General features: G+C 35.8%; 1 protein-coding gene across 1 annotated transcript in view; it reads left to right on the forward strand.

Moving 5' to 3' along the window:
* NDUFAF2 (NADH:ubiquinone oxidoreductase complex assembly factor 2) overlaps positions 1-20159 on the forward strand; it is a 200727-nt gene that overhangs the window by 856 nt on the left and 179712 nt on the right. The gene's annotated exons all lie outside the window — the stretch shown is intronic.

Here is a 20159-nt window from a genome sequence, read left to right on the forward strand (position 1 = left end):
TTTCTCTGGAGTTTACATTCCAAGACCCCGTTGAGCTCAATTTAAGAAACTTGGCAGTAATCATGGTGTTTCTGTGTAGGATTCGTGCCAAGTAGTTGAGCGGGTTGTTTGGGGACTAAGGAGGCGTTGCTGTCCATTGAAATCACACTGTGTAGCCGCCGTCGTAACCTCTTTTCTGTTGTTCCATCGCCGCATGCAGAAGATGTCAGGCTTTGGGCGAAAAGGGGTGGGTTAGAATCTCAGCTTTGACACCTGATAGCTCGAGAATCACGGAAAAAGTACATGTCCTCTCCAAGTCTCATCATCCTCACTTGAAAATTAGAGATAATATAAGATCAGTAATGTTGAGAAGCACTAAGACCTTTCCAAAATTATGTGCCATTCATTTCCCACATACATAAAATGTATTCTGTGATTTATCACTCAATTTATTAATTTATTTTTTTTGCCTAGCCTTTTTCTGTAACTTATTTTAATATTTAGTCTTGTTTCCCCAATGAGCTCCTTTGTCAGGCAGGGAATATGTCTCACACACACACACAAAAAGCCTACAAAGAACCTAGCATGGTGTTAAGTATTTCTTGACAGATTGCAAGCAGAGAGATGTTTCTTTTCCAAAAGTTATCAGTAAAATTAAAAAAATATGCAAACTGTCACGTTGAGTTTTTTAAAAATTGAAATATAATTTACATACAGTAACATTCACCCTTTATGGTGTACAGTTTTATGGTTTTTGACAAATAAGTACAGAGTAACATCACTGGATTCAAGTAATAGAATAATTCCATCACCATCAGAATTTCCTCTAACTCCTTAGTAGTTCATTCCCACACCCTTTGGCAACCACCGATGTGTTTTATGGGCCTGTAGTTTTGCCTTTTCTGGAATATCATATAAATGGAATTATACAGGATTTAGACTTTTGAGCCTGGCTTGCTTCACATAGCATAATGTAGTTGAGATTCATCCATGTTTCAGTAGTTGTTCCTTTTTATTGCTCAGTAGTATTCCATTGTGTAGGTTTGCCAGTTTATCTGTTCACAAGCTGAAGGACATTAGGATGTTTCCAGTTTCTGTGATTGTGACAAAAGCCTCTACAAACATTCCCATACAGGATTTTGTGTGAACGTAAGTTTTCATATCTCTTGGGTAAATACCTCGTAGTGGGATTACTGAGTTGTGTGATCAGTGTATGATTAACTTTATGAGAATCTACCAAACTGTTTTTCAAAGTGGTTGTACCATTTTGTATTCCTGTCAGCAATGCATTAAAATTCTAGTTGTTTCCACACCCTCACCAGCACTTAGTATTATCCCATTTTTGGGTGTGTTTTTATTTTTATTTTAGCCATTTTGATAGATGTATAGTGGTATCTCATTGTGATTTTAAGTTTCATTTTCCTAATGCCTGAGTGTGTTGACAGTCTTTTCATGTGCTTATTTGCTATCTACAGATCTTTGGTGAAGTATCGTTCAAATCTTTTGCCCATTAAAAAATACATTTATGGCTGGGTGCGGTGGCTTTTGCCTGTAATCCCAGCACTCTGGGAGGCCAAGGGTGGATCGATCACCTGAGGTCAGGAGTTCCAGACCAGCCTGGCCAACATGGTGAAACCTCATCTCTACTAAAAATACAAAAATTAGGCAGGCATGGTGGCATGCGGGTGTAATCCCCACTACTCGGGAGGCTGAGGCAGGAGAATCACTTGAACCTGGGAGGCGGAGGTTGCAGTGAGCCGATTTCACACCAGTGCACTCCATCCAGCCTGGGTGACAGAGTGAGACTCCATCTCAAAAAAAGAAAAAAACAAAAACCCCAAAAAACAACAAAAAAATACATTTATACCAGTGTTTGTATCATTCATTTCTATAGAGATACAATATCATTGAAGTTTCAAATTAACAGCCATGTCTATGCTAAAATAACATTAATATTTTATTTTTACATATTCTCACTCATTTGTATATTTTCTTACATAATTGCAATTGCATTTTGAGAGTTTTATTGAAGTAGAATTGACCAAAAAATGGCCAATGCTTCAAATGTATGATTTGGTAAGTTGACATATGTAGTATCTGTGAGACCGTCAACACAGTCAAGAAAATTGGCCGGGCGCGGTGGCTCACGCCTGTAATCCCAGCACTTAGGGAGGCCGAGGCAGGTGAATCACGAGGTCAGGAGATCCAGACCATCCTGGCTAACACGGTGAAACCCTGTCTCTACTGAAAATACAAAAAATTAGCCGGGTGAGTTGGCCATCGCATGTAGTCCCAGCTACTCGGGAGGTGGAGCTAGCAGTGAGCCGAGATGGCGCCACTGCACTCCAGTCTGGGCGACAGAGCGAGACTCCGTCTCAAAAAAAAAAAAAAAAAAAAAAAAAAAAAAAATTAGCATATCCACTATCCACAATTTGTTGTGTGTGCCCTTTTCTAGTCCTGCCTTATGCTTCTGCTTCCATGGACAGGCACTAATCTGATTTCTGACACTATACATTAGTTTGTATTTTTTAGAATTTTTATTTATTTGTTTTTATTTATTTATTTTGAGATAAATAAATAAGGAGACAGGAGTCTCACCCTGTCGCCCAGGCTGGAGTGCAGTGGCGCGATCTTGGCTTACTGCAACCTCTGCCTCCCAGGTTCAAGTGATTCTCCTGCCTCAGCCTCCCGAGTAGCTGAGATTACAGATGTGCGCCACCCTGCCCAGCTAACTTTTTGTATCTTTAGTAAAGACGGGGTTTCACCATGTTGGTCAGGCTGCTCTTGAACTCCTGACTTTGTGATCCGTCTGCCTTGGTCTCCCAAAGTGCTGGGATTACAGGTGTGAGACACCGCGCCTGGCTAGAATTTTATTTAAATGGAAGCCTACAGCACATATTCTGCTTTTCTTTTTTTATTTTTTTAGTTTCTTCACTCAGCATAATTATTTTGAGATTCATCCATGTTTTTGTGTTTATCAGTAGTTTATTTCTTTTTATTGCTGAGTAATATTCCATTGTATGTATATACCATAATTTGTTTATCCATTCACCTGTTCATAGATATTTGGGTTGTTTCTAGTTATGGGTTATTAGAAATAAATTATGAACATTCATGTGTAAGTCTTTGTATGGACATATGCTTTTATTTCTTTTGATGTAATATTTAGAAATGGAATGGCTGAGTCAACTTGTTAGGTGTATGTTTAACTTCTTAAGAAACTGTCTAAGTGGTGGTACCGTTTTACCTTCCCACCAGGAGTGTGTGAGATTTCTAGTTGTCCTACATCCTTATCAACACTTGGTATGGTCAGTCTTTAATTTTAGTTCTTCTAGTAGGTGGTTGTGGTATCTCATTTTTTTTTCTTTAGTTTTTCTGTTTGCTATTAGTTGGTTTTTTTAGATTCCATTTTTAAATTAAAATAGAGTAAAATTAACTTTTAAAATTGGTGTACAGTTCTATAAATTTGAACACATGTGATTCATGTAACCACCACCAAAATCAGGATACAGAACAGTTCTGTCACCCTGAATAACTCCCTCATGCTAACTTTTTGTAGTCACAATCTCTCCTCATCCCTAACCTCAGCAACCACTGATTTGTTCTCTGCCATTATACATTTTTCCATTTGAGACTGTCCCACATGTATACTTATACCATATGTAACCTTTTGAACCTGGCTTCTTCTATTCAGCATAATGCCTTTGAGACTCATTACGTGTACCAGTAGTTTACTCCTTTTTACTGCTGATTAGTATTCCATGTTAATGGATATACCACAGTTTGTTCATTGTACTCATTGAAGGGCATTTGAGTTTAGTTACTTGCAGTTTTTGGTGATTATGAATACAGCTGCAAGAAACATTCACGTATGGATTTTGTGTGAACATAAGTTTTCATTTTCCATGAGTACATACACACCTAAGAGTGAGTGTGCTAGACCATAGCAGCTCCAGCTTACTCTATAAAACGGAAATAACAGTACCTACCTAGCCTAACAAAGTGTTTTTGCTACTCAAGAGAGACAAATTGGATAATGTAGCACTTAAGAGAATGGGATTTAATGTCAAAGTCAGTTTGACTTAATTCATAGAGATCTTTTACTTGATCATTTTTAAAAATTTATCACTGATTTGTAGTTTTCAACATAGAGGTCGTGCTATGTTTTGTTACATTTATTATAAAGTATTGTTATTATAAATGATGCTTTAAAAAACTTAATTTCTAATTCTTTATTACTAATATATTGAAGTACAATAGATTTTTCCATCTTGAGCATGCATCTTGCAACCTATTTTACTCACCTACTAGTTTTTGAATGAAGCTTTTTGCAGATTCTTGGACATTCTCTGTAGTTAATTATATCAACTGTGAAGAGAGACAGTTTTGTTTTTTCCTTTCTAACTTATTTGCATTCTCTTTCCTTCTCTTGCCTGGCTGCCCTGGGTGAGCCTCCAGTATAATGTTGAATAAGAGTGGTGAGCATGGATATTTTTTTCTTGTTCCATATCTTAGAAGAAAAACATTTAGTCTTTCATTTTTTTTTTCCCCAAGATGGAATCTCACTCTGTTGTCTAGGCTGGAGTGCAATGGCGTGATCTCGTCTCACTGAAACCTCCGCCTCCTGGGTTCCAGCGATTCCCCTACCTCAGCCTCCCGAGTAGCTGGGATTACAGGCATGTGCTGCTATGCCTGGCTAATTTTTTATTTTTAGTAGAAATGGGTGTTCACCATGTTGGATAGGCTGGTCTCGAACTCCTGACCTCAGATGATCTGCACACCTTGGCCTCCCAAAGTGCTGGGATTACAGGCATGAGCCACCGCGCCAGTCACTAGTCTTTCATTGTTAAGTATGGTGTTAGCTATAATTTTTAAGATACCTTTTATTAAATTAACAAAGTTCCCAGTACCTCGTTTGCTGAGCACTTTCTTTTTTTTTTTTTTTTTTTTTTTGAGACGGAGTCTTGCTCTGTCGCCCAGGCTGGAGTGCAGTGGCCGGATCTCAGCTTACTGCAAGCTCCGCCTCCCGGGTTCACGCCATTCTCCGGCCTCAGCCTCCTGAGTAGCTGGGACTACAGGCGCCCGCCACCTCGCCCGGCTAGTTTTTTGTATTTCTTAATAGAGACGGGGTTTCACCGTGTTAGCCAGGATGGTCTCGATCTCCTGACCTCGTGATCCGCCCGTCTCGGCCTCCCAAAGTGCTGGGATTACAGGCTTGAGCCACCGCGCCCGGCCCGCTGAGCACTTTCTTTTATGAATTGATGTTGAATTTTGTCATATGCTTGCTTGCTGGTTTTTTTTTTTTTTTTTTTTTTTTTTTTTTTTTNCGGCCTCCCAAAGTGCTGGGATTACAGGCTTGAGCCACCGCGCCCGGCCCGCTGAGCACTTTCTTTTATGAATTGATGTTGAATTTTGTCATATGCTTGCTTGCTGGTTTTTTTTTTTTTTTTTTTTTTTGGTTCTGTTGGAATGATCATGTGGTGAATTATACTGATGGACTCTTAAAAATTTACAGACTTTATTTTTTAGAGCAATTTTAGGTTTACAGAAAAATTGAGTGGAAACTACTCAGATACTCCTTCTCCCCCAGTGCAGTTTCTCCCATTGTTAATATCTTACATTAGTGTACCCTCATTTCCTCCCTTCCTGCTACCAAACCCCTAAGCGACCACTGATCTTTTTACTGTGTCTAGTTTTGCCTTTTCCAGAATGTCATATAGTTGCTGTCATACAGTATGTGGTCTTTTCAGACTGGCTTTTTCCACTTAGTAATATGCACTTAAGTTTCCTCCATGTTTTTTTGTGGCATAAGAGCTCCTTTCTTTTTATTTATTTATTTATTTATTTATTTATTTATTTATTTTTGAGACAGGGTCTCACTCTGTTGCCCAGGCTGGAGTGCAGTGGTGTGATATTGGCTCAGTGCAACCTCTGCCTGTCAGGTTCAAGTGATTCTCCTGCCTCAGCCTCTCGAGTAGCTAGGATTACAGGTGTCCACCATCACGCCCAGCTAATTTTTATAATTTCAGTAGAGACGGGGTTTCGCCTTGTTGGCCAGGATGGTTTTGAACTCCTGACCTCAGGTGATCTGCCTGCCTCAGCCTCCCAAAGTGCTGGGATTATAGGCATGAACCACTGTGCCCAACCATCTCCTTTCTTTTTATTGCTAAATAATATTCTGTTGTATGGTTAGAACCACTGTTTATCCATTTGCATATTGAAGGACATCTTGGTTGCTTCCAAGTTTTGGTGATTATGAATAAAGCTGCTATAAATATTCCTGTGCAGTTTTTTTGAGTGGACGTAAGTTTTAAACTCATTTGGCATTGATTGATTGTTGAATGTCTTGAATATTGCATTTGTCATGTAAGCTCCACTTGGTCATGAAACATTATCCTTTTTATATATTGTTGGATTGATGTGCTCACATTTTATTGAAGAATTTTGTTTTTCTTCAGGATCTTCATTTCTTCCTCTTAATGTGTTTTCTAAGTTTGTTTTTAGGTTAATGCTGGTCTTATAAAGTAAGTTGAATTTTGTTTCCTTCTTTTGGATTTTCTGGAAGAGTTGTGAAGAATTTGTATTGTTTATTTCTTGCATGTTAAATATAAATTGCCTGTGAAGCCATCTGGTCCTGGAGTTTTCCTTGTTGGAAGGCTGGAATTAAAAATTCAAAGATAATACATTTTTAACCTGCAAATTTAATATCTTTAACAGGTATAAGACTACTCAGGCTATCTATTTTGTCTTAGGTGAGTTTTGGTAGTTTTTATCTTTTGAGTAGTTTGCCCTTTTTATCTAATACGTTGAATTTACGGTCATAAAGTTGTAATATATCTTCATTATCTTTTTAATGTTTGTACGATTTGTAGTGATATCCTCTCTTTCTTTCCTGAAGTGATAATTTGTGGCTATTCTTGTTTTCTTGGCCTACCTGATGACTGGTTTGTTAATTTTATTGATCATTTTAAAGAATTAGCTTTGAGTTTCACTGATTTTTCTCTGTAAGTTTTTTCTTCATTGGTTTCAGACTTAGCGCTTTCTCTTACATCATCATCGTTTTCTTCTGCTTTCAATTGGTTTTATATGTTCTTATAGTTTCTTAAGGTGGCCACTGAGATCATAATTTGAGCTGTTTATTTTTTAATATACATTTTTAATGTTAAAATGTCTTGTAGGCACTGTTTTGGCCACATTTCACAAATTTTTATCTTAAAATTTTCATGCAACTAATATTTTTTCTTATTTATTTTTTCCTATAAGACCCATGTATTTATTTAGAAGTATGTTCTTTAATTTACAAATATTTGGAGATTTTCTAGATGGAGATTTTCATTGACTTCTAGTTTAATTCCATTATATTCAGAGGACATATTTTATATGATTTCAGTTATTTTAAATTTACTGTAAATTGTTGTATGGCCTAGAGTATGGTGTGATTTGGTAAATGTTCTATTTGTGCTTGAGAAAAATGTATTATCTATTTTGCTATTTTGGGTTGAATGTTCTGTAAATGTCAGTTAGCCCAAGGTGCTTGATAGAGTTGTTCAAGCTGTCTATACTCATACTGATTTTTCTTTATACTTATTGTATCAATTATTGAAAAAAGTATGTTACCGTCTCTGAATATGAGTGCACATTTATCTTTTACTCTTTCCAGTTCTATCAGTTTTTACTTCATGTATTTTCAATACCTATTGTTAGGTCCTTACATATTTATAATTGAAAGATAATAATACAAATTGCCCAAAATAAAACACAGAGAGAAAAAAGACCAGAAAAAAAAGAGCAATTAGCAAGCTATGGGATACCCTCCAATGGCCTAATATATGTAATTGGATGCCATGAAGGGTAAAGGTCATTTTGGAGACCAAAAATATTTGAAGAAATAATGGCCAAAAATATTCCAAATTTGATGAAAACTATAAACCCACAGACCCCAAATCATCCACAGATTCCAAAAAAAAAAAAAAAAAGTGTAGAAAACCACACCAAGGCATATTATAATCAAATTGCTGAAAGCCATTGAGAAAGAGAAAATTTTTATAGAGCTAGTGAAAAAGACACATTGCTTGCAGAGGAAGAAAGATGAAAATGAGATCAGGTTTTTTAAAAGAAATAATATAAGCTGGAAGACAGTGGAACAATATCTTTAAAGTACCAAAAGAGAAAATCTGTCAACCTATAATTTTGTACAGAACAAAAATATCTTGTTAAAACAAAGGCAAATGAAGATTTTCTCAGACATACAGTACCTGAAAGAATTCATTACACAGAGACCATAATTCCCTTTCCTCTTCCCTCTACTGGATATCCTATTCTCTGGATTCTGGGCCTTTCACCACAGTTTTGTAGCATATATGCTTCAGTAGCCTCCTGAGAAGAGGTTCAAGGTGGATAAAGTTTCTGAGTCTTTGAATGTCTGAAAAGATTTTTATTCTGTCCTCATTTGATTGATGTATTTGTTGGGTATAGTTTCTACTGCAGACATAGTGAGTAAATGTCTAGAGAAAAGCAAGCAGTAAATTCTGTGTGAGCTTAAAAGGAGTAGCCTGTGAATTGAGGAACAGTATATGTATAATGTGGGCTTTGGTAAATGTTTTTAATGTAACCTAATGCTATGGTTTACTGTATTTATGAATATATATTTTAAAATGCATGATTACATTGAATAAAAGTATCTTAGCTTTAATTTAAGTAAAAGTTTTTTTCAAATTTAGTAGGTATAAAATTATTTCAGATACTCACACATACTTTGTATGTGCCATATTGACAACAAACAAAGGAATTTATCCTTTCCGTGAAAATGAAGAATACGTAGACACAGATGTAAATGTTCTAGATCATTCTTTCTAGTGATATAAGTGAGAAATTTTTTACTGGAAGATTGTCTGTGGTGCTTTTTGAGGATTGCCTGTGTATTTTAGAGAAGGTAGCTGGTAACTTGGACTAGTTCCAGCTTTACAGGTCATCATGATACCCATATCCATGTCTCTGGTCCCAAGTGATTAGCTGTAAGATAGCCAAAGACCTATGATGTGACTGGGTGTGAGAATTCTGCCCCAAATAGGCATTCTGTATTGGTTGGTAACAGACCAAACATGGTCAAATTTTTTTCTGTTGAAATTTTAACTCATAGATATAATACTTAGAAAATATGAGAATAATTAAGGATCAATAGATGTTCATTTCTAAGAAGTTAGGGAGGCAAGCATGTCAAAAGGTTCCTATTAGACCATAATAGGTATTGCTGTGTCCTAAATCATGTTCCAGTTCTCTCTATTTTGCAGCTGTTGAGTTTGTCATCTTTCTTCCTGTATCTTTATAATATTCCCTGGTTACCTGAGATAATTTGAGCGTAACTGTTCTTTGAAATCTGAGACTAGCTAACATATATACTATGTACTAGATTTTAGAAAATTTTAGGTATCTGAAAATACAACTTTTTCCTCTCATCTGTTAATTTTGTCTTTTAGAAATTCTTCCTGTTAAATATCAAGGAACTCATTACCTCAAGTGATCTGCCCGCCTCAGCTTCCCAAAGTGCTAGGATTATAGGCGTGAGCCACCGCGCTCTGCTGTCTTTTTTTTTTTTTTTTTTTTTAATAGTAGACATCCTAACAAGTATAAGGTGATAGCTTATTGTGATTTTAACTTGATTTCCCTGATGGCTAGTGATATTGAGAACCTTTTCATATACCTGTTGGCTATTTGTATGTTTTCTTTGGAGAAATGCCTGTTAGTTCCTTTGCCCATTTTAAAATCAATGTGTTTGTTTTTTTTTTTTTACTATTAAGTCATACAAGTCACTTATATTTTTTGGTTTTTAATCCTTTATGAGATATGGTTTGAAAATATTTGTCCTATTCCATAGGTTGCCTTTGTATCCTTTGCTTTGCACAAGTATTTTGGTTTGATGTAATCGGACTTATTTTTGCTTTTGTTGTTTTGTGCTTTTTGTGCTTTTGTGCTTTGGTGTCATATCCAAGAAATCATTGCCAAAGCCAATGTTGAGAAGCTTTTACCCTGTTTTTGTCTAAGAGTTTTGTAGTTTAAGGACTTACATTGAAGTCTTTAATTCATATTGAGTTGATTTTTATATACAGTGTGAGATAAGGGTCCAATTTCGTTCTTCTGCATGTGCGTATCTAGTTTTCCCAGTACCATTTATTTGAAGAGATTATCTTTTCTCCGCTGTGTGTTCTTGGCATAATTGTCAAAACTCACTTGCCCTCATGTGTGGGTTTATTTCTAGGTTCTGTCTTCTGTTCCAATAGTTTACATGTCTGGTTTTATACTGGTACCATACTGTTTTGATTACTGTAGCTTTTAAATGTATTTTGAAATCAGACAGTGTGATGCCTCCAGATTTACTGTTTCTGCTTGAAATTGTTTTGGCTACTCAGTGTCTTTTTGTAATTTCATATGAATTTTAGGATTGTTGTTTCTATTTCTGGAAAAAAATAATTGGAGTTTTGGTAGAGATTGTGTTGAATCTGTAGATTGCTTTGGGTAGTATGAACACTTTAACAATATTAATTCTTCCAGTCCATGAACGTATCAGATATCATTGCATTTATTCGTGTCTGCTTTAAAGCATTTCTTTCATCAGTACTTTATAGTTTTCAGTGTATAAGTCTTTCACTTCCTTAGTGTATTCCTAAGTATTTGACTTTTTTGATGTTATTGTAAGTAGGTTGTTTTCTTAATTTCCTTTTCAGATAATTTGTTGATAGTAGACATGCAATAGGTTTTTGTATGTTGACTTTGTGTTTTTTTGAGACAGAGTCTCTCTCTGTCACCCAGGCTAGAGGACACTGACGCGATCTCAGCTCACTGCAACCTCTGCCCCCCTTGCCTAAGTGATCCTGGGACTACAGATATGTGCCACTATGCCCAGCTAATTTTTGTATTTTTTGTAGAGATGCGGTTTTACCATGTTGCCCAGGCTGGTTTTGAACTCCTGGGCTCAAGTGATCCACCTGCCTCGGCCTCCCAAAGTGTTGGGATTATAGGCATGAGCCACCATGCCTGGCCTCTATATTGACTTTGTATCCTGCAACTTTGCAGAATTCATTCATTAGTCTGAACAGCTTTTTTTGCATGTGGAATCTTTGGGGCTTTCTATATGTAAGGTCGTCATCTGTGGCTTCTTCCTCTCTAATTTGGATGCCATTTATTTGTTTTTCTTGCCTACTTGCTCTTGCTAGGACTTCTGTTTTTGAATAGGAGTGGTGAGAGTAGGCATCCTTGTCTCATTCCTAACCTTAGAGGAAAAGCTTTCAGTTTTTCACTCTTGAATATAATGTTAACTGTGGATTTGTCATATATGGCCTTCATTATGTTGAGGTGCATCCTTTCTATACCTGACACTAATTTTTATCGTGAAAAAATTGAATTTTGTTGAATGCTTTTCCTGCATCTATTGAGATGGTCATACAGTTTTTGTGCTTCATTTTGTTAACGTGGTACATCACATTGATTTGCATAAGTTATCTCAATTTTTTAAGTGTTACTTATACATTTATAAAAGTTGTGAGCCAAGAAAAATTTATGCTGAGGTTTTTATGAAAACATTTACTGCTAAACTTTATTTTCTATACTTTATATATTTCTATGTGGGTATATTTAGACACACATATATTTGGATTATCAGTGTGCCAAACATTATAATATCATTTCCTGAATTTTATATTTTATGTTTTTTAGTTAAAAAGAAAATGCTGACTTTTGAATATGAAGTTCTCAAACACTTTTGAGAAACCAGATCAAAAGATGTATTAACCAAACTTTAAAGCTGATAATTTAAAATTGAGGTTTGCTAATCAGAAATAGAATTTTGCTTATAACTGAAGGGTGTTTTATACCTTTTGCGCTTCCTTTTTAAGAATATTAGTTGGATTTTACCTTCTGGTTTAACTTGAGAATCACTGTTTTATTTATTTTTAATGATTGAATTAAAATATTTCAAACATGAGAAGTAGAGAGAATGAGAAAGCAAACCTCCACATACCTAAAACTTACTTTTTACAGTTATACTTGTGGTTAAATATCATATTCTTCCTAACCCCCAGTTATCTTTCCTATATTATTTTGAAGCAGGTAACAAGCATTTTGTCAATTTACCTATAAACATTTCAGTATGTATCTTTTAAACACAAGCACTCCTGTTTTTAAATGTAACAATAACATCATCATCATATATAGAAATAAAAAAATCCCTTAATATCATCAGATATCCAGCCATTCACATTTTCTTGGTTGTTCTATAATGTTATAATGTTCTGTTTATTAGCTGATCTGTTTACTTTTTTTTTTTTTTTTACAGTTTAAGTCTCTATAGAGTCTCCCTTTATCTTTTTAAAAACTGTTTTTCTGATTCCTGATGACTCTCCTTAGATGTCTTTTGCAGTATAGCCCTTAATTTACTTGAAATTAGCTGTCTGTACCCAGACAGACCCCAGTGAATATTACAGGCCAGTAGCTCCTCATAGTGCTGTGGTAGAATTACTTTAGTAGAACTGTACTCAATAAAGGGCTCCTTCACTTTCAGCCCCTGCTAGTGGGAAGCTTAAGACTGTCAGTATTAGGTGAAAGTTTTAGTTGCCTATGAGAAATAGGGAACGGGCTCATTGGGACACTCACCACATGTTATTGTTTGGGTTTGTTCTTTTGGTGTTTTCTTTTTTTAAAAAAAAAAAAAAAACCTGTATTTTGTGTATAACCTGCATTAGTGATAATCAGGACTCCCTGTAGTAGCACTGGTGGCATTTTTGAATTTTTTTGGGCTTGACTGTTAACGTTTGCCACTTGCTGTTAGCCTTGCTCCTCCAATTTTGGGGTTTTCTCAGGACCTATTTTTGGAAAACTATATTGATTCTTTCTCGGCAGGCCTGTTCAGTTGTGCTGCTTCACAGGCCAGTCAGCACTGCTAAGTTTGCTTTTCATCTCATCCTATGTCATTTGTTAATTTTCTCATGTGACAGATAGTTATTGACTACTGATCTAAGCAAAACATCTGTATTATGTATTTCAGACCTTTTGGACTTAGTTTCTGACCTTTTAATGGTACCTTTGTTTTCTAGCATAGCTGTATCTCCTCTCATATATTCTTTAATAAATTCAGTTGGGTTTTGGGAGATAAAGGAAGTAAACATGATTCGTGGGCTATTTTAATCTGAAGTTTTAGTATTTAATTTGTAACAAATTGAAAACACAATTTTTTCATTCATTTTGTTCTCAGCTTCTTATAAGCTTCCAATCTTTTCAGTAATACTTAAAGTAATGATGGCTATTATTTGTTGGGTGCTAACTCTGATTATTTCACATTTTTATACCAACCATGTAACCAGGGATTATTATCCTCATTTTAAATATGAAGTGATTGTTACGTTTCTGAATACTTAAATGTACTTTATATGCGTGTGCCTGGATATAAAGTAGATGCTGAAAAAGCAGCTATTCAATGAATTGAGATGTTTATGGACCTAGAAGCATAAAAACAAAAACAAAACAAAATATAAGAAAACCACAGAAAATGGTTTTTCTGTTAACTAGTTTTACAAAATCTTAAGACAGATGCTTAAGATAATACTTTTCTTTTTATTATGATAAATTGGCCAAATTATTCTTTAGGGACTGAAATATTGTCATTAGAAATAAGAGTATCTTTTCATAGTGTCATAACACCTCTAATGTGGTTCAGGTTTGGACTTGGTTTAGTCAGTAAATATAGTTTCATTGCCAGCCTCAAACTTAAGACACCCAGTCTTATTTTTTCCTTTTAGGATAAGTATATCAAAACCTATGTTATCCACTGTTATATGTAATTGTAGTCCTGCATTGTTTTAAATTATCTCACCTCAACATATTTGTATTTAGGATTTAAATATGCTAAAAATTATAATGAATTAGTATGCAGTTAAGTAGTTATTAAGGATCAAAAGAAATGAAATGGTCAGAATTACAAGTAAAGTCTCTGATTTTAGTAGCTATTAGAAGATCATCATATATTGCTCTTTTCAATGTGATATTTTCTCTTTAACATTTGAGAAATTATGAAGACATTTCAGATTTTTCCAGTAGATGGCAGTGAATAATTTAAAAAATTATAGATTCACTGTTAAATTTTTCTGGAATTGATTTGAAGGCATAATCATTTCTCTGAAATAAATGGATGTATTTTTTCTTCCAAATAAGCCCTGCACTACTGTTTTATAAACTAACTTTTAAGAAAAAGATTTTTAAATGATAATATAGATCATTCCTAATCAGTATGACAATTATATTTTGAAGAATTGATTAAAAAAAATTAAAAATCAAACATTTAATTTTTTTCAATAGTAAGTAACATACTTTCTTTAGTTATCAGAGATCCATAGGTCACATGATGTAATCATCACCATGGGCTTCATCAGATTGATAGAATATCCTAAAATGTTTTGATTTTAGCAAAAATATGCCTTCAGTTTAGTGATATCTATAAAAAGTTGAACTTACTTTAAAATACTTTGTTGAATATAAAATAATAATTTAAAAGTTTTTATACAAGTTGTTGTCTCAGGGTTGTTTGAAGGTTGGATTTTTAATTTTCTGATCTTCATTTTGAAATTTCATGTCTTATGTTTTCTTCTGAGACTATTTCAAACACTTCCTGAATTCCCTTAGTTCGTGTGTATATGTGTTCATGCACTTAAACACTTAATTGTATTTTGTTGAAGGGGAAAAAAACCCCTTTTCCCTAACTTACACAAATAGTACCACATCTGTGTCACACTTTCAAACAGAGAAAAACAGGAAGATGAAATGTGTTCACAGTCGTACCTGTCAGTTCTTTATGCTTTATGCTTACCAAGTTAAGCAACCTTAATCTTGAATTCTAGTTTTCCCTGCCATAGAAATATGAAGCGTTTTAACAGAAATGGAACTAATAATGGATGAGTGACTAAGCTAGGTTATGTTTCTAAGTGAGGTTGAAAATATTTCATCTAAGAGAAAAAGGGTTACTTGTCTCCTTTTGTTTTGAGGGTTTTATAATTCCTTTATATTAAGAATAGTAGTGTCAATTATAACAATAATGAGAATTAGTATTTCTTAAATACTGTGTATAGGCACTATTCCTAGCATTTGTTATGATTCACTGCATTTGTTGAAGAATATAATAAATGAGGGAAAATAGTGTGTCTAGTGTTGATTGGTTAATATCAGATAGCTATGAAACTCAATTTGCATTCTTTTTGTGTAAAACCCAGTTTATCTGCATCAGTGTAAATCACATGAAGCTATTACTTTTCATTTTTCCTCACTTTTCAAAGTACTACTCAGTCCAGCAGTTCCTTTCTGTTGCTGTTTGAAGACTCTGTGTGAGTTACTCTGCAAGAGTTATAAAAGTGAGTTGACGAGGTTGTTTTTGAGATTTTTCAGTTGAATCGGGTTTGGTAGAGATAGTATCTTCAGAACTATATGTCAGACTTCACTGTTTGATTGTTTGAATAAATTTGCATTCTTATAAAATGAATTGGAAATGTACCTGATTTTTTTAAAAATTAGGTTTGTTATTTTTACACTTAAAAGGCTGTTTTTTGCTTTTATTTTTATTTCCTTTTAGGTGACTGGTGCCTCCATCTTGTGGTCCAACTGACAAACTGCATCCTTTGCTAGAGATTGTTTACACTTTTTTCCCCCTCAGCTGAATAAATGACAGAAGATTATTTTCTGTTTTATTTATTAAAAATATAACTCTGATTAAACATACATCACCCTCAAAGAGGACAGAAGGTCTCAGAAGGGACCACCTAAAGTGACCTGTTCAAGGATGAAGTCTTGTAAAATAAATTATTATTGTTGATGGTAGTGGTGATGGATGATGATGGTGGTAGTGGTAGTGGTGGTGAATGAGAGAGAGGGTGAAGTGAAGTTCGATTTGCTCTTTATGTTGAGAAATGAAACCTAAAGTCTTCAGCCAAATTTACTATATAACTTGGCCAGGCATGGTGGTTCACGCCTGTAACCCTAGCACTTTGGGAGGCCAAGAGGGGGTGCATCATCTGAGGTCAGGAGTTCAAGATCAGCCAGGCCAACATGGTGAAACCCCGTCTCTATTAAAAATACAAAAATTAGGCCTGGTGAGGTGACTCACTCCTGTAATCCCAGCACTTTGGGAGGCTGAGGTGGGCGGATCACGAGGTCGGGCGATCGAGACCATCCTGGCTAACATGGTGAAACCCCGTCTCTACTAAAAGTACAAAAAATTAGCTGGGCATGGTGGTGGGCACCTGTAGTCCCAGCTACTCGGGAGGCTGAGGCAGGAGAAGGGCGTGAACCTGGGAGGCAGAGCTTGCAGTGAGCTGAGATTGTGCCACTGTACTCCAGCCTGGGTGACAAAGTGAGACTGCGTCTCAAAAATTAAAAAAATAAAAAAATTAGCCAGGCATGGTGGCACATGCCAGTAATCCCAGCTACTCAGGAGGATGAGGCAGGAGAATCGCTTGAACCCAGGAGGCAGAGGTTGCAGTGAGCTGAGATTGCGCCACAGCACTCTACCCTGGGTGACAGAAGGAGACTCTGTCTCAAAAAAAAAAAAATTTACTATGTAACTATAACCTTAGCTAATTATTAGAATTAAGAATGAATCAATGTCTGTGGTCCTAGTTACTCAGGAAGCTGAGGTAGCAGGATCACTTGAGCTCAGGAGTTTGAGGTTACAGTTAACTATGGTAGCATCACTGCACTCCAGCCTGAGTGACAGACCGAGACTCTTTCTCTAAAAAAAAAAATCTTAAAAAAGAGTGAATTAAGTACTATTTTTTCCTCCAGCTTTATTGACATTTAATTTATACGTACAAATTGTGTATATTTTTATTGTTGAATATGCTTGAACACAATAAATATATGTATACATTGATATATATACACTTCGTGATTACCACAATCAAGCTTAGGCAACATATCCTTCACCTCACATAGTTATCTTGTATTTTTTTGTGGTGAACAAGTACTGATTTTTTTAACATAGGTTTTCCGACAGAACTATGATAGCACAATATGACATTCTTCATTTCACATTTGTCTCCATGAAATTAACAGAAGTGTCATTTTTTGCAAAAGTTGAAAGCATCATCAAATTTTCTAAAGATTAATCAATGATTAATACTCTATTCACTGTCCTTTAAATATCTTTCATGTTCCAATTCTTATTGGTCTAACTACCTTGGCCACCTTTTCAATTAGAAAGTAATTTTCTCATGATGCTGTATTATTTTCATAGACTTCATGAAACTTTATCTCTTCTGAGATGTGCAATTTTACTTTGCATTCACCTTGTGCTACATTTATAAACATTAGAAAATTGTGTGGTGGCTCATGCCTGTAATCCCAGCACTTTGGGAGGCCGAGGTGGGCAGATCACGAGGTCAGGAGATCAAGACCATCCTGGTTAACACAGTGAAACCCCATCTCTACTAAAAAAATAGAAAAAATTAACCAGGCGTGGTGGCACACATCTGTAGTCCCAGCTACTCAGGAGTCTGAGGCAGGAGAATCGCTTGAACCCTGGAGGCAGAGGTTGCAGTGAGCCAAGATCATGCCACTGCACTCCAGCCTAGTGATAAAGTGACACTCCATCTTAAAAAAAAAAAAATTGGAGAGATTGACTTATAAACAAAGTGATTGTCTTTCTCTTTTTTTTTTTTTTTTTTTTTTTGACAGAGTCCTGCTCTGTAGCCCAGGCTGGACTGCAGTAGCACAATCTCGGCTCACTGCAACCTCCACCTCCGAGGTTCAAGTGATTCTCCTGCCTCAGCTTCCCAAGCAGTTGGAACTACAGGTGCGTGCCACCATGCCTGGCTAATTTTTGTATTTTTAGGAGGCAGGGTTTCACCATGTTGGTGAGGCTGGTCTCAAACTCCTGACCTCGTGATCCACCTGCCTCGGCCTCCCAAAGTGCTGAGATTGCAGGTGTGAGCCACTGTGCCCAGCCAAGATTGTCTTTTAAAGATGAGGTAGAGATTCTAATATTGAGTAGATGTCTAAATATCCCCTAATATAAGTTGCATAGTGAAGATTTTTATTCACATTGAAACTGTTGTTTTCCTACATATACTAGGAACTTCAGTTACTCTGTTAATGAGTACACAGTCAGTGAGGAATTCATGGATGTAAATAACTCTGCAACTTGCCTTCCCCTCACTGGAAAGATTTTTGAAAAGGGAGTCAACCTACTGACTTCATCCCTCATCTAGAATTCATCTTTCCCTAAGTGTAATTGTACTGCAATCATCTTTCCGTAAGTGTAATTGTACTGTATTTCCCATTTGGATTATAGACGATTGCTTGTATAGCTAGGTCCCTGACTCTGTGTTCTTCTGGACATTTTCTAGATTGTAGCAGGTGTTCAGCAAAACTTGTTCATCCATTTGACTGATATTTATTGTATACCTACTGTGGGCCAGGCACAGCCCTAAGCATTTGAGATACTATATCAGTAAACAGAATACTGAAAAATCTGTGCTTTTACTGAGCTTACATTGTAGCTGAAGGAGTCAGATGGTTTTAAAAACTGTCATAGTTGTTACAGTGTGGTGAGTGTCAAGAGAAAGGAAAAACTAGGTTAGAGTTGAGATCAGAAGTGTGGCGATAGAGCGTGGGTTGAAATCTTAAATGCAATGGTTAGGGTAGATTCATTGAGAAGGTGATATTTGAACAGAGACTTGAAGGGAGTGAGGAAGTTAGCTAAGTGGATATCTGGAGCAAGAGCACACCAATCAGAGGGAATAGCAGTATACATTTTACTTTCACTGTGAATAAAATGGGGAATTATTTCATGATTTTTAGCAAAGGAGTTACATAATCTAATTTATGATTTTAAAAGGATTGCTGAATTTTTTTAATATTGAGAATAGAATGTAGCAGGCACAGATTGAAGCAGGAAGATCATTTAAGAGACTTTTTCGATGTTGTTTTTGTTTTAACTCTTCAACAATTTTAGACTTACAGAAAAGTTGCAAGAATAATACAAAGAATTCTCACATACTTTCCCCAAATCAACCAGATGTTACTGTTATACCACATTTGGTTCATCTTTCCAATTTTTAAGATTTATTTTTTAAATTAACAAATAAGATGTATGTATTTATGATGTATAGCATAATGTTTTGATATATGCATATATTGTGGAATGGCTAACTCAAGCTAATTAATGTATGTATTACCTCATAATTATTTTTTTGTGGTGAGAACACTTAAAATCTCTCTTACCACTTACCAAGTATACAACACTTTTTTTTTTCTTTTTTTGTGGGGGAGACAGAGTCTTACTCTGTCACCCAGGCTGGAATGCAGTAGTGCCATCTTGGCTCACTGCAACCTCTGCCTCCCGGGTTCAGGCGATTCTCCTGCCTCAGCCTCCTAAGTAGTTGGGATTGCAGGCGTGCACCACCATGTCTGGCTAATTTTTGTGTTCTTTGGTAGAGACAGGGTTTCACCATGTTGGTCAGGCTGGTCTTGAACTCCTGACCTCAAGTGATCTGCCTGCCTTGGCCTCCCAAAGTGCTGGGATTACAGGTGTGAACTACCACACCCAGCCACGTAACGTTAACTACTGTTACCATGTTGTACAATGGAACTGTTGAACTTACTCCATTCTGTCAAAAAATGTTCATATCCTTTGACCAACATTTCCCCGATACCTACCACCCACCAGACTCTGGTAACACCTCCTGTTCCTGCCCTTTTTTGACCCAGGTGCCTTACCATTTTCAGATGACTTTTATTAACTAAATCCTGTGTCACATATTTTTTGTCGTTCTTCATGTTGTGGATGTTGCTATGTCTGAGAATAGTTTAATGCAGTACTAGGAAGAGGTTCCCAAACCTGGCCAATTATCAGAATTTCCCCAAATACACTAACGTAATTAGAATCTCCCTGGGTTTTTCTGATTTTTCAACTAGGTCTACGAACCACTGACATGACAGATATAGAAGACAGAAAAATTGTACTGACCTGAGCCAATACCTAAAGTAAATGGTTTCAAATCTGACTTGACATAGCTGAGAACATAATTTTCCTCCAACTTTATTAAGGTATAATTGACAAAAATTGTGTATATATTTACGGTGTACAATGTGATGTTTTGATATATGTATACATTGTGAAATGATTAAATCAAGCTAATGAATATATC

The sequence above is a fragment of the Theropithecus gelada genome, chromosome 6, assembly GCF_003255815.1.
Source record: "Theropithecus gelada isolate Dixy chromosome 6, Tgel_1.0, whole genome shotgun sequence".
NCBI lineage: Eukaryota > Metazoa > Chordata > Mammalia > Primates > Cercopithecidae > Theropithecus > Theropithecus gelada.